This window comes from Canis lupus, chromosome 22 (assembly GCF_048164855.1).
Source record: "Canis lupus baileyi chromosome 22, mCanLup2.hap1, whole genome shotgun sequence".
Taxonomy (NCBI): Eukaryota; Metazoa; Chordata; class Mammalia; order Carnivora; family Canidae; genus Canis; species Canis lupus.
In genome coordinates, this window is record NC_132859.1 from 37,341,659 (window position 1) to 37,355,711 (window position 14,053).

Here is a 14,053-nt window from a genome sequence, read left to right on the forward strand (position 1 = left end):
TGATCCCTTAGAGAGGACACCATTTTTGCTCTTTTTGTCCATAATAAAGCCTAGAAATCAGTTTTGCTAACATTATATGAAGTATCTGGTGATACATTATTGTGTTATGATTGATATATAGTTTAATATGTAAACACTATTATTATATAGTATATATGTTAATATATGAATCATAAGAATGTCAGAGAAATGTGCTATCCTGAATAGCTTAATTTGGGGGTTGCTTTATTTCACTTTATTTCTAGGGTGCATGTCTTCACGTTCTAACCTTTCTGAAATTGCAATGAGCCTTACAAATCATGACATCTCACAATCTCTTTTTGTCAGGCTATGTCTCAGCATAATAGTCATTGCCTGCTCATGAGCAGATTTGGTTGGGATCTATGCTGGCATATCTATACTACTTCAACTCTCAGTATTTGATTCTATACACACTGAGGAAGACTAATTGAGTATCTGAATTCTGCTTATTACCTTAAAACCTTCCATTAACCCATTCTGTTAAGATTTAGAAAGAGATTAAGCAGATGTAATATATATATACACACACACACACACACAATGGACTACTACTCAGCCATCAAAAAGAAATATGAAATCTTGCCATTTGCAATAATGTGGATGGAACTAAAGGGTATTATGCTGAATGAAATAAGTCAATCAGAGAAAGACAGTTATCATAAGATTTCACTCATATGTAGAATTTAAGAAACAAACAGAAGATCATAGGGGAAGAGAGGAAAAAATAAAATAAGATGATATCAGAGAGGGAGATAAACCATAAGAGATTCTCAGTCATAGGAAACAAACTTAGGATTGCTGGAGGGGAGAGGAGTAGGGGGAGCGGGGTTACTGAGTGATGGATGGGAAGGAGGGCACATGATGTAATGAGCGCTGGGTTACATAAGACTGATGAATCACTGACCTCTACCTTTGAAACCAATAATACATTATATGCTAATTGAATTTAAATTAAAAAAAAATTTTTAAAGATTTAGAAAAAGTCAACTTCAAGACTGGCAGACTCGGTATTAGAAGCTTGGACAGGCAGCTCAGAGACACTAATGGAATATCCTCTTAAGAAAAGCTGCATCAGTAACCATCTTGTCAGTTTAGAGAATGAAATCTATACAGAAACATGGATAGTGACATCTGAGTTGAAAAGTGATACAAAAAATTCAGATTCGGAATATGATAGAATGTTATGAATACTTTTATTTCACATATATATGTTTGATATATGTGTTATGATTGATATATAAAATATTTATATATATTTTATGTTTACACAAGAGTGGTAGAGTTAAAATTCTATTTCTTCGTAAATCTAATAGATGTTTTTCAACAAGTATCAAATAAAGATTCTAAGTGATAATAAAACCTGTGCTATTTTTAATTGACAACTTTTCAAATCTTTCATATAATATATAAAATAGTGGTGCATGCTGCAATCAATGGCACCCTAGAACTGATGGAAAACTATAACTGGCTTCTCTTCCATAGTAAGTATAGCAAATATTATTAAAACTTCAGGGTTTTTTATTAGTTTTGAATGGGATCGTCTCTATAAAAGTCAATTCTGGATTTGCATACTGCCTATTGAGGTGTAATAGGCAGTACTGAGGTCTAAGAAATACAGAGCATAGGGCTGTATAAAGCAACAGTAAGGCAAAAAAAGTTTCTTTTTACATCCTTGATATTAGCATTTATTTTAGAGAAGGGGCTGGCATTTAGGAAAACTCAACCTAAATAATGTAAAAAGCTTCATTTATATAACTTTTATTTTAATCAGTTTTATTACTTTAATTTTGCTAAGTACTTATGTTTCATAAACTAAGAGACCTACCATTGACCATATTTGACCTAATATTCTTGTGATCTGCTTTAGCAATTTTACAGCAGATTCATGTATCCTGCACAAAACAATTTAATGGAGATCAGTAGGTGACATCTAATATCTAAGTCTTATTACCTTAACATTTCATTCCCATAAACCTTTTCATTATTTAAACCAGCATTGGAAAATAATACTTTTTGATGAAACCCTTGGGGTGAGCATGTATTATATGCATTTTAAAACATATTCCATCAGAATAGAGAACAGAAAATTTAGATATGCAGTCCCAATATAATGCCATCTAATGCTTTCTCTGTTTAAAATTACTGGTTTTAGTTTACCAGAGTATCTGTTTTCCCTAGCTCGTAAATTTAGCAGCTGACTGAGACCTAACAGATGCAGTTTTTCTTTAAGATATTAGAAATGTGGGAGGGATACTGGCAATGTTTTCATTATCTAGATAATTAGGAAGCACTTTGTACAGACAACTCCTAGCATTTATCTCACCACAGAGTTATTTGCATGCAAGGCTGCTGAATGAACCCAACAATGCACTTTTTGGCAATAGGGCTCTCTTGTTCCATCTTTAAATCCATAGTACCTAGGCCTTGCCTAGCTTATGGCTTATTGGAAGTGCTCAATAAAGTAGAATGAATGGAATATAAGCTATATGTTGTAAAGGACCTAATCTGCCTTGTTTTGCTTTGTTGTGTGTGTGTGTTTTTTTTTCCAGTAGGTGCCTAGTAAATATCTTAAGTTAACAAAGTAGTGAGGGAAAAAGATTATTGAACTTTCTCTGAAAACTATGAGCCATTTTGAGGCAAATGACAGTGAAGAAGAGAAACAATTTTAGCTGCATTCATGTACCTGATCTTTGAGAAACCTCCAAGTCACCCTTCTCATCACAAACCTCCCTCCCTTCAAAGCCCTCCTGTCCTGCTCAGCTGCAGACAAGAGCTGGCAGACAGGAAGGAAGGCATGCCTCCCTGACCCTGCTCCCACAGATTCCTGGCCAGCTGCAGGCCTGGGACAATCAGGTTTTCAGTAAGTCTGCCAAGAAAGTTCATTTGACTTAAATGAATATTTATATACATATCATTAAAAAGACTCTAATTCAATGTTTAAGAATGTTTTCTCTTGGACCAATCCACTCTGAAGTGAGGATTCCAAGACTATGAAATGAAAAGTACTTTTTTGTTATTGTTGGGTATTCATATCCTTGAGGCCAACTACACATTTTATAAATGCTATTTAGAACCATGTTTCTGGCTATGGGTTAATACAGCTGAAATTCTACCTAGAATTATGAGTTCAAGAGCTGAATATAAATTGTATCTCCATGATATCAATGATATCAGAGACACAGCTCTCTTCCCTTGGAGCAGCATGTTATTTTATAGAGGGTAAAATTTATTTTTAAAACTTCAGCCCCTGACTCTGCACTCTTGTACTTCTATAATTTTTTCTCTTTTATACGTGGTTCCATGACCTACCCCCTGCCTTTTGCACATGTTTTTCTCTCTTTTCAAGCCCTAAGATCTTTCTTTCATCCCTATAGCTCAACAGTGTGAATTTTAAAATGAGTTATATTCCAAAGGTTTGGGGAGCTGATTATTTTAAGAAAGAAGGGCCTTGGAAAATTAAGTACTTCTGTGGAGCATGACTGAAAAACAACAAAAGTTGAGGCTTTAAAAAAAAATTAACTTATTTTCAATCATCTCTGGGTGGCAATCTCCTGTCAATAACATGACTAGAGTAAGTTATCCTAACAGATGTTTCTGTAGATTACTGCCAGTGAAAAAGCATTCCCTCTTTTGAATGGATACCTCAGATAGCAACATGCATTATGAGAACAGAATAAACAGGATTTATCTTAAGCAACAATGGAAAAGAGGATTGAAACAAAAGGGAAAAAATGAGAAAAACTCATTGACAGCTAAATTGCTCACTTTCATTACTTCTCTGTCTTTTTTCCTCTTTAAAGACCCAGAGAACACAGAAAACACTCAAATGTGAAATTTAGAAAGTCAAAACTGAAGAAGAGGTTTTCTGAGGCAAGAGAAAAGGGCAAGTGGGAGAAGAGGGGAAGATGGTAACAGAATAGCATCATAGCAGAATGATGGCAGCTGCTAAATTTAAACATTCAGATGAAAGAAGGGGAAGTCATTTATATTTTGAACACCTGTTGTACTAGTCAATAAAGTAAGATATTTTAACCTAGGTTTAATTCCCACAACAACTTTATGAACTAGACATTACTATGTTCATTTTTCAAAGTGGAGAAACTTAGATTCAAATAGTTAAGTAGCTAATCCAAGCTGTTACAGTTTAAGGGTAGCATTAATGGACTGGGAGTTCAAGTCTATTACTCCAAACGGAGAACACGGAAGAGAGTTGGATGACAGGTAAAGTTTGTGAGGTTGAAGTATCAAATGAGAAATTGAACTATCAAATGAGAAATGTAAAGATAATAATGATGGCCATGATGATAACATACAGAAGTAAGAACTTGAGAGGAAGGGATGAAGGGAACATGAGTTTAGCTTGGATTCCAAAAATGGCAAACCAAATAAATGGGTCCTTTTTATATACTTCACATTTCAAATGTTACCCACTGTGGTTTTATAGTAGGAAAATTATATATTAGATTAAAAACGTATCTGCTTTCCAATGTGCTGACTGTAAAGCTCATCTGAGTAACACACTGATTTGAAGGAAGAACTCCAGGACCCATGAAATGGAGGGTGAGGTGGGCCACTCTATTCATGAGTGTTTGAGCATCTGCATTCAGAGCTTACCTGTCACCAGTCACTTTAGTTCTTGGGACCTCAGATGCCTCATTTACAGTAGACACAGTTGGACAAAATGAAGTTTTCTTTCTTCATTAGTCCTCTATGGTTCTGTGATCCTTGATCAATGGTATACAAGTAAAAGCCTTGGGTATTATATCTTTTAGTATGATTTTTAAATTATTTTCATTGTTGTTCTTTAATTTACTAAGCTATGACATTTTTGTTGTTGGTTTTTGCTTCCTTACAAACTCTTTTTTTGTTGTTTTTAAACAATAGCTTGTATATAAGCTGTAGACTATTGATTTGTGGCCTTAAAAATATTTAATCTCCATATGCCTTTATTTACTCATCTTTTAAGTGGGGATAATGTACTGATATTATCTACCTCTTAGATTTTGTAGGTGATTGGGATAATTTAATAAGGTTCTTACTTTACCAATTTTCACATGGTAAATTCTCAATAAATTATAGTTCCTCTTAGTTTTCCAAACTAAATATTGATTACTTGCTTTTCAGAACCTGCAGGCTATCTACCCAGAAATTAAATGTAGCATTACCTATTTCATTTTCTGGAGAAGTCATACTTCTTCCCATGGCTTAACAAATTGTAACTCCAGAAATTAGGCTTCAAAATATCTAATTTCCTTCATACTAACACACATAAACATTTTTATTTTAGTTGTATTCTGAGTCAGCCATTGATCTAACAAATCTAGTTCTAGTTTAAACCAAGGTTAATGATTCATGATCTTCCTTACAGCCCATAGGTAACATTTTGTAGTTGTTTATTCTAAAATACACTATTGTAATAAAGTTAAATTGACAAAAAGCACTAAAATCATGGTATTAAATATCCTTAATTGCTTCACTTTTGCTAGCAACTATGGGTCTATTCCTTTGATATATTGTAAACTACATTTTCCCATTGCTGCTTACTATGTTTCATGAACAAATTGTGTCTGTAGAAGAAAAAGGAATGTATTATTTTAAAAAATAATGATCATAGGAATCACCCAAGGAGCTTGGTAACAATTTTTATTTTTTGGCCCTACCCCAAGAAGTTCTGATTCCATGGATATGTAGTGTGGTTCAGCAATCTCATTGTCAGTGAGCATCCGAGGGACACCACCAGTCATACATTGGTTACTATAAATTAGAGATCAATTTAGATTAGAACCTTAATTTGGATGTCGCACATATCAGCGACTCAGTAAATTCTCAACTGAATAAATGAATCAAATAATCAGTGAACAAGTGACTGTATACCATCTTTGGTGAGTGTATACTTTACCATCAATTCATGAGTTATAAATGTTCCCTTTTTACTATTTCTAGGTACGGAACTAGATATCTATTTATTTTTAAGAAACTGTGCTTGGATTCGTGGGGCCTGTAGATCATACATGGTTATTCCTGATTGATTAGACCTGAATTCCTAAGATTTACCACTTTCCCTTTCCTTTGCAATATTAAATCTTTATATCATCTTTACATCCTTATATGAAGCAAGGCAGATATGAAATAGTTCCTTTATTGTGTAATAATGATTCCCCCCTCTTATTGTTTCTTCTCTCTGGTATTTTTGCCAACAATTTTAAAGAATACTAACCACACCCTGGTCACCATTCCATACAATTTAATCATCACATTGCATTTTGCTAGAGGAAATTTGTAACAAGAAAGTGATGAGTGACACTTGCATTCATTTACATTATGTATTCCAGGCTCATAGAATTGACCTTGAATGGTTTAATTATACTGTACTAATTTTTCTATATCTTTTTGTCAGTAGCTAATAATACATAGAGAAGTTTGGTGTGAGTCTTTGGGGGGCCAGAATTGAAATATCGCAACTACATCTTAAAACATAAATAATCTGTTGAAAAAAAAAACATAAATAATCTGTTGAAAGGAATCAACCTCAAATAATGAAATATCGAAATTGGCCAAAAATAAAAAGAGGACAGATCATTCTTATTTTATATAAGCAAAACGTTCTATTTTGAGTTTTATTTTAGAAATTATTTTTCTTCTGTTTTTAAAGATTAAAAAAAAACCTTATGAGAGAGAGAGAGAGAGAAATAGCATGATCATGAGTGGGGAGAAGGGCAGAGTGAAAAGCAGACTCCATCCTTAGCAGGGGCTCGATCCCAGGATCCTAAGATCATGACCTGAGCCGAAGGCACACTGCTGAACCTACTGACCCACCCAGGAACCCCAAAATTATTCTAAGTAATATATATTTGTTCAAAACATGAGGGAAGTTAAAAAAATGCATAACAAAGCAGCAACACATGATCCACAATCCCATTACTTAGCTCTAACAACAATGAATCTGTTGGTGTAATAACTGTTATTTTCAGAATATTTTCAGAAATTTACATGTGTTTAAAGCATACGGTTTATATCTGTTTTTCCCACTTACTATTCTATTTTTAGCAAATTTTCATTTCCTTAAGAATTATTTGAAAACATTCTAGTTACTGCATATTACTCTGTCATATAAATGTACCAAATTTGTTTAGCTATCCCCCATTATTATATATTTAGGTTATTTTCTCCTCCCCCCAATACAATGACAGATATCCTCATGAATTATTAGATGTGTTTCTGATTATTTAATTAAAACAAGTTCAGGGGCCCGTGGGTGTCTCAGTAAAGTCTCAGACTCATGTTTTTGGTTTAGGTCATGATCTCATGGGTTGTGAGATTGAGCCCCACATCAGGCTCAGCACTCAGCAGGGAGTCTGCTTGAAGATTCTCTCCTTCTGTCTCTCCCCCAGCTCACATGTGCAAGTTCTTTCTCTCTTTCTCTAATCAATCAATCAATCTTAAAACAAAAACAAAAAAGCAAGTTCAAAAAAGTGGAATACCTGGGTCATATTATTCAGTTGTTCTACAGAAAACTTTTATCAATTTATATCCTTCCCAGTATTGTTTGAAGGCACCCCTCTTCCCATAGCATCATCAACTTAGAACAGACAAATTTTATCTTATCAATTCATTTTTCCTTCTTTCTTTTTGATTAGTAATCAAGTTGGATTAATGCAAGCTTTAATTTTCCCTTCAGAATATATATATATTTTTCATTAGTTGGGAAGGCTGGGGAGGAAAAATAAATAACTTTAATAGAAAAATTTATCACAAGTAGGCTTTCCATGAAGTATAGAAATGACCAGATCAACAATGAGGTTACTGAAAACCTTGAGAGGTTCAAATACAGTTGATCACCTTCCCCTCATGATATTGACCAGATAGTACTGAGAAAAACAAATTTTAAAGGCAAAAATGAGTCTCCAGTCAAAAATGAGTCTCCAATAAATATCTTACAAGTTCAATTTATTTGAGATCACCAAAACCAAAAAGCAGACCATAATGGCTAAGACCATGAGTATAGCCATGAGTTGAAATCCCAGCTCTGCTTTTAGTTAGTTGGGTGGTTTTGACCAAATTATGTTTCTTTACCATAAAATGAGAATAATGGGCAATTTCATAGTATTGCAGTTTTAAATTTTAAAATTCATTTCCCAATTCTGAAAAGGCACTTAATAAATAGTAGTATGAGTAATAGCAGAAACTGTTATTGATGTACTATGACTGCTATTATTCTTATGCAGAGCAACCTGACATGGGACCTTTATGAATGTACATATCAGGGTCGGGAAAACTCTATGAAGTTAATTCTTCTGAAAACACCCCCACCCCAAAAACTCAACACCTGCCATCACTACCTGAAATCTGTCTTTAGAGATACGTCCTCTTAATTTAAACATTCTATATTTTAGAATAGAAAAATCTAGAAAAAAGTATAAACTATTATACTTCAATGTGAATTAGTCGATCAAATTCCTGAGTGCAGATTTTAATAATGAGAAACTTGAGAATTCTACATGCCTGAGGGGGGCAGTGGAGAATTATATATTGGGGTATTCCGACTCTGAAAAGTGACAAACCATTGCTAGTAATGTATAACAGGAAGGATATTTATTGTATTAGAATAGAGAATTTGTCAGTTAAAAGCCGAGTACAGTGAATGTATTTAGTAAATGGTTTACAGAGAAAAATGCACATTGTGTATTCAGTTGATAGGGATGAAATGTGTTCTTTAAATCACTGATTTTAGAATAGATATTGTGTGAAAACAGACAAGATAACTGGGGCAAGGTAGGAATACCACTAGACTCAAGATAATGAATCAGAGGTATTGGTGGCATCTGGACATGTTCAGTTCTTGTCATTGGTCCTGGAACTCCCTCTTGATAATGTTATTTTAATAATAAGAACCACATGGGAGTACATATTGGGTGGCTGAACAACATGTGGTCTGGGAAACATTGAAAGGCAATCGTATTATAGGCAAAGGGTGAGACCAGCAGTATGTGAATCCAGATTGTAATAAAATAAATTTTTATGAGACAGCAAGATCCAGAACTTCTTGGGGGAGGTAGCAGACAGTTGTCCCCCTTCCCCTTTTTACTGTCAAAGCCCATGAAAATAAGCCAGAGATACTGTCTCCACTGTGCTTTACTTGCTCTACTGGAGGTACTACTCAGAACCCCTGAAAAAGGAGACACAGAGCTCCTTCTCCTGGTGTCTTAGGGGCTTAGAATACCAGGTTTATGTTTGGGGCATATCTCAACTTGTGTCAATATCTGTTTCTCATTTACTTGCAACCACCATGGAAGTGGTGAGATACCCAATAGGGTTAGGATTTTCAGAAGTAAAGACCACAGCAAGGATTCTTCCAGAATAATGGTGGTAACTTTTTCTGTCACTTTGGCCAGCCACCCCTGTAGGGTCGGAGAGTATCATTTTGCTCTCTCAGGAGTGTATTTCTCAACAGTTGCTGAAATTGAACTTAGAACATTGCATTTGGTGACTATTCAAATACTTAATTAGACTCACTGACTCTGTTTATAGTAGGAGGTTGAAAAAAATAGAAATAGCAAGTAAGAAATGGTGCTTGGAATCAGGTCACAATTTGATCTTCTGTAAGGCTGGTTCATTTTCCACAATGAATAATTATGACCCAACTAATCCAAATACTGCTATTCAGATTTTTTCCTCCGATGATATATTTTAGAGGTCTGAAACTAAAATCTCAAGAATTGTTATTAGTGAGAAAGTTTAAGTCATAAAACCTAGCCACCTCTTGATTATCCAAGAACTCATTATTGTACTTTCATAGTGGCTTTTCCCAACCCTCTGTTTTTCCCAAGTCCCTCAGACTGCTTGCCTCAAGCTATTTCAATCCTGATTTGCACTTTCACTAGAAGATGGATCTGTAGAGAAATTGAATTCAAATGATTCATTTTTATTGCTTATAGAGGAGAGTTGATAGGAAGGAAGTTGAAATGACAGAAATGAGATTTTAAATCTCTTCTATAGATTTCATTTATTCTATCCATGTTTATTGATTGTCTACTGTGTAATAGGTACAGTAGGGAATAGAGAGAGCATAAAGCATGGCCCCTGCCCTCCCAAGATTTTGAGATTTTAATCTCAGAGAAGAGAATTGCTATATACAAATTGTGCTCTCTTAAATCCCTCATTGAGTAAGGCTGGTATAAATAAATGCATATACATTTAAAGAGAGCCTCACTGCCAGGAAATTATGAGTGTTGTGTAGATAGCATAGAAAATAAATGGAGGAAAAATTCAGTTTAGAGAGTGGCAAGTTTAGTGCATATGTGATCAGGGGAAAATTTACTGAAGAGCTGACATTTGCCATAAGTTAGATTTGTAAGAACATAATACTTGTGGTTATTTCGAACTCTGAGAAATATTATATATTGATTATATAAATTTGGAAAGTACAGAAACACATAAGGAGAAAAAATCAAAATTATTCTTAATACTACCACCTAGTGAGATATCCATTGTTGGTTTTTTGTGGTATATTGTAAGATTTCTTTCCCCTTTTATGAGTGACTGTGTTTATATTTGTGTTATGTTAGTCAAGATCCTGGTGGGAAACAGATGGCATAGTCAGATTATATGCGTGGGTAAACATAGGGGAAGCACAGGAGTGGTGCAGTAACCTAGGGCTAGTAATAGTAAAGGAGCTGTTACTAACCCCAGGCCTGTTGATGAAGGGATAAGGGGAGGCTGTGATTATTGGAATCTGGAAAGAGAGAGTAGAGAAAAAACCTTCTACCTTGAGAGAAGCACTGTCCTTCATTGAAGAGACTTAGCCAGCTCAAGTAATTCACAAGGAGAGAAAAGAGAATAAATACCCTAATCTCCTTCTCTCCTCCTTGTCTCAGATATTGTGCTGGGGCTTCCCATTGTCTGAACCCAACTGAAAGCGGAGATCAGAAGTGCCTACTGAATAGTGCCCCAGTTTCCTGGGGCAGAGAGCAGGGTAGAGAGGATCATGAGTAAATCTGGAAGGGCCAATCACCATATCTTCTAAAATTAAATCAATCTGTACATACTATTTTGTCACCTGTACATTGTGATTGTCAATGACATGTACATTAATATGTTACTAAGCAATCTCCTATGATGTTGAAAATTCAGATGTTTCTAATTCTTTCACTGTTAAAAATAATGCTACAATATGTGTGTATGTGCTTGTTTGTTTATTAATTTAGCCCCATGCATACATCTTTATTTTCTTAAGATTAATCCCAAGAAATGGGTTTGTTGGGTCAAAGGATATGTTTATGGTCAAGAATCTTGATGTATATTGCAAAATTATCTTCCCAAAGACCATAGCAATGTATTAAAGTAAACCTTTAGTGGTACGATTTTTATATATGTAGATGGGTGTACTCTTCATAGTTGTAATATTTGGAAAGATTTTCCAGTGAGCACTATGAAAAAGGAATGGAACTGAAAAGGCACATGTTGCATTCAGAAATGGATAACTAATCTAACTTGACTGTAATAGAATCAGTAACAAAGTGTAATTATCCATTCATACTCATAATGTTGGAAAGCACCAGAATTAAGTTGCACCAGAACTGTTACAGAAGGCAGCCCCAAACAGCAGAGCTTCAGCAGTAACAAACTGGATATCTGAAAGATTGATACTCGTAAAGTGGGAACAAGTTTAAACTCAAAGTACAAAAGAAGATGTACTTGACAGAATCAAGTTCAGTAAGTGCAAAGCAGCTTAGTACAAGAGAAAAACCCAAGAGGGCCTTTTGACCAGTTTTGGTTCAAAATGTGGTTCCACCATTTATCATCTGTTATTGCTTTGGACAGGGAACATAGTCTGTTGGTTTGAAGGTTAGAGATTTTGTGTTGAAAATACTTAGCACAGATCTAATACATGGTAGGAACTTGGTAATTGGTGACTACTACAGAATGAGTCAAGGAGAATAGTGACTGTGGGTTACATCGTTTTATTTGACATTGGCCCAGTTGGTGGGAGAAGGACAACACATTGACAAATCAGTATTACAGGTATTGAACAACATTCTTAATGTTAACAAATTGGATAGGGGTATTCAGTCAAGAAAATAAAATAATAGGTATTTCTCTAATACAAATCTATAGAAAAGTAAAATTTTACCAATTTTAAACTTTATTCTACCCTGAGGTTGGAATCTGTTACCAACTATTTGTCTTTGAGTACTAGGAGAGAAATACCATTCAAATATTAGCAATGAACCTCTAAAATATTCTCTGTGCCTTAATGTGTATCTTTGATTGTGCCTGTCCAGATTCCATATACTATTTTGGGGGTAGAATTAGCAAAATTTCTCCCTGAATAACTTCAGCTTTCAATGTATGAGGTTGACGTGGACCTCAAAGAAGGGGACTTGTAATTCAGGCCTTCCTGTTCAGAGGACTGCCGTAACCTCAGTGTTTAGTTCAGGGGTGATGTCACCCAGGTCAATCCAATCAGAGTGATACCTAGAATTTTCTGGAGCTTCTTCTAAGAATTCACTTTTTTTTTTTTTTTCCTTTGGATTTAGGCTTATAAAGATAAAATTCTGAAGCTACTGGTAGCTATCTTGGCATTATGAGGTTGCTCAATAGAGAAGCCAATATGGTGATGGACTTTAGTGAACTGAGTTGAGAGATGGAGAGAGATAAACCAGCTTGTGTCACTCCCTTGATACCCTGGATCAAACTATGCCTGAAATTAGAACTCCTCTTGAACTTTACATTTACAAGAGACAATAATTTCTCTTTTCAACTTCAGTTAGATTTGGGATTTTCAGTCATTTGCAACTAAAATAGAGCTGGCTAATACATACACTTGGTTCAGTAGTTTATTTTTCATGGAATGTGAGGTCATGGTTAGGATCTTAATTCTTCCCAGTTCCCATGATGGGACAAAAAATTAAATTTCATGCTATCTAACAGGGTTTGAGAACTAATAAGCTAAAACATGCTGAAGGTCAACACAGCACTTCTTTGGCATTGGGAAATACAATTTTATATCTTTTTATGCAATAGAAACTGTAGCCAAAAGTTCTCCTATTATACATTTTATATATATAATGAGATATATATATCAAACATGTGAGGAATCTGGTGGAATCTCTCCATTTCATCAAAATAGAACCTTCTGAGAGGAGAGAAACGTACACTTGTTGGGCTTTTTTCCCCCCGTTCTTTCAAAGTCAGGATTGTCTGGCTCAGTGTACAATAAATCATTTGTATCTTTCTCTGTAGTCTCCTCATTCAGGATAAAAGCGACACATATAACTGCCAGCCCCAGTCCACTGACTGAAGACTGATTTCCTCGCTGCTTTCATCTCAGCACTTGCTAATGTCACAAATAGGCAGGCTTTGAAGTCAGAGCGAGGGGACAGGAGCAGCACTACTCCTCCACTGTACAGCAACCAGAAAACATCTTCAGAAACCAGTTTCAATGTCAGATCCAGCTCGGGAGCTCTTGCTTGAGGCAGTACGGGTAACCCCTGATGAGCAACATGTAAGATCATCTCTCTCCTCTTTCTCTTAGTCCCACGTGTGTGTGGGAACCTTGTTGCTGTGTATTCTGGGAGTGAAGCCGAGGAGAATCTGGATGCTGGGAGAGGTGCTGCCCTGTGCTAGGATTATCAGTTCATTCCCTTGGTGTGGCCTTAGGTTATGAAGAATGTGCAAACCAAATGGTACTTGAAATAGAGAAGCAAGGAGGAAGTTTTGGTTTTGGCTTTCTTCTCTTGTGTTCTTGCTCTTCCATTTATGTCTCACTTTAGACTTTGGGGCATGAGCAGATGTTGAGTGACTTGTGGATTGCTTGAACTCTGGAAAAGTGCTTAAACAAGATTCCTGCATTTTTGTTTATTTCCTCTGCACTAGGTGCTGGGAAGAAACCCAAAACCATCAGAGTGGGGTGAGGAGAGGGAAGCAGAGGCCCTAACCGTGAATTACTGTAGGTCTTCCCCTTCGTCTCTCCCTCCCATTCTTCCTCCATGAATTAAAGGACTTTTCTTCTTGGAGTAGAAGGTGTGGAGAA

The 14,053-nt window shown here is 35.4% G+C and overlaps 1 protein-coding gene across 15 annotated transcripts in view; it reads left to right on the plus strand.

The window, feature by feature from the left end:
• RBMS3 (RNA binding motif single stranded interacting protein 3) overlaps window positions 1-14,053 on the plus strand; it is a 1,291,910-nt gene that overhangs the window by 456,456 nt on the left and 821,401 nt on the right. For 2 of the 15 annotated variants that reach the window (XM_072793067.1, XM_072793070.1), the window contains one exon: window positions 1,437-1,502. The exons of the other annotated variants lie outside the window; for them this stretch is intronic. The gene's annotated coding sequence lies outside the window, so the exon portion shown is untranslated. The remainder of the gene's footprint in view (window positions 1-1,436; window positions 1,503-14,053) is intronic. 15 annotated transcript variants of the gene reach the window in all.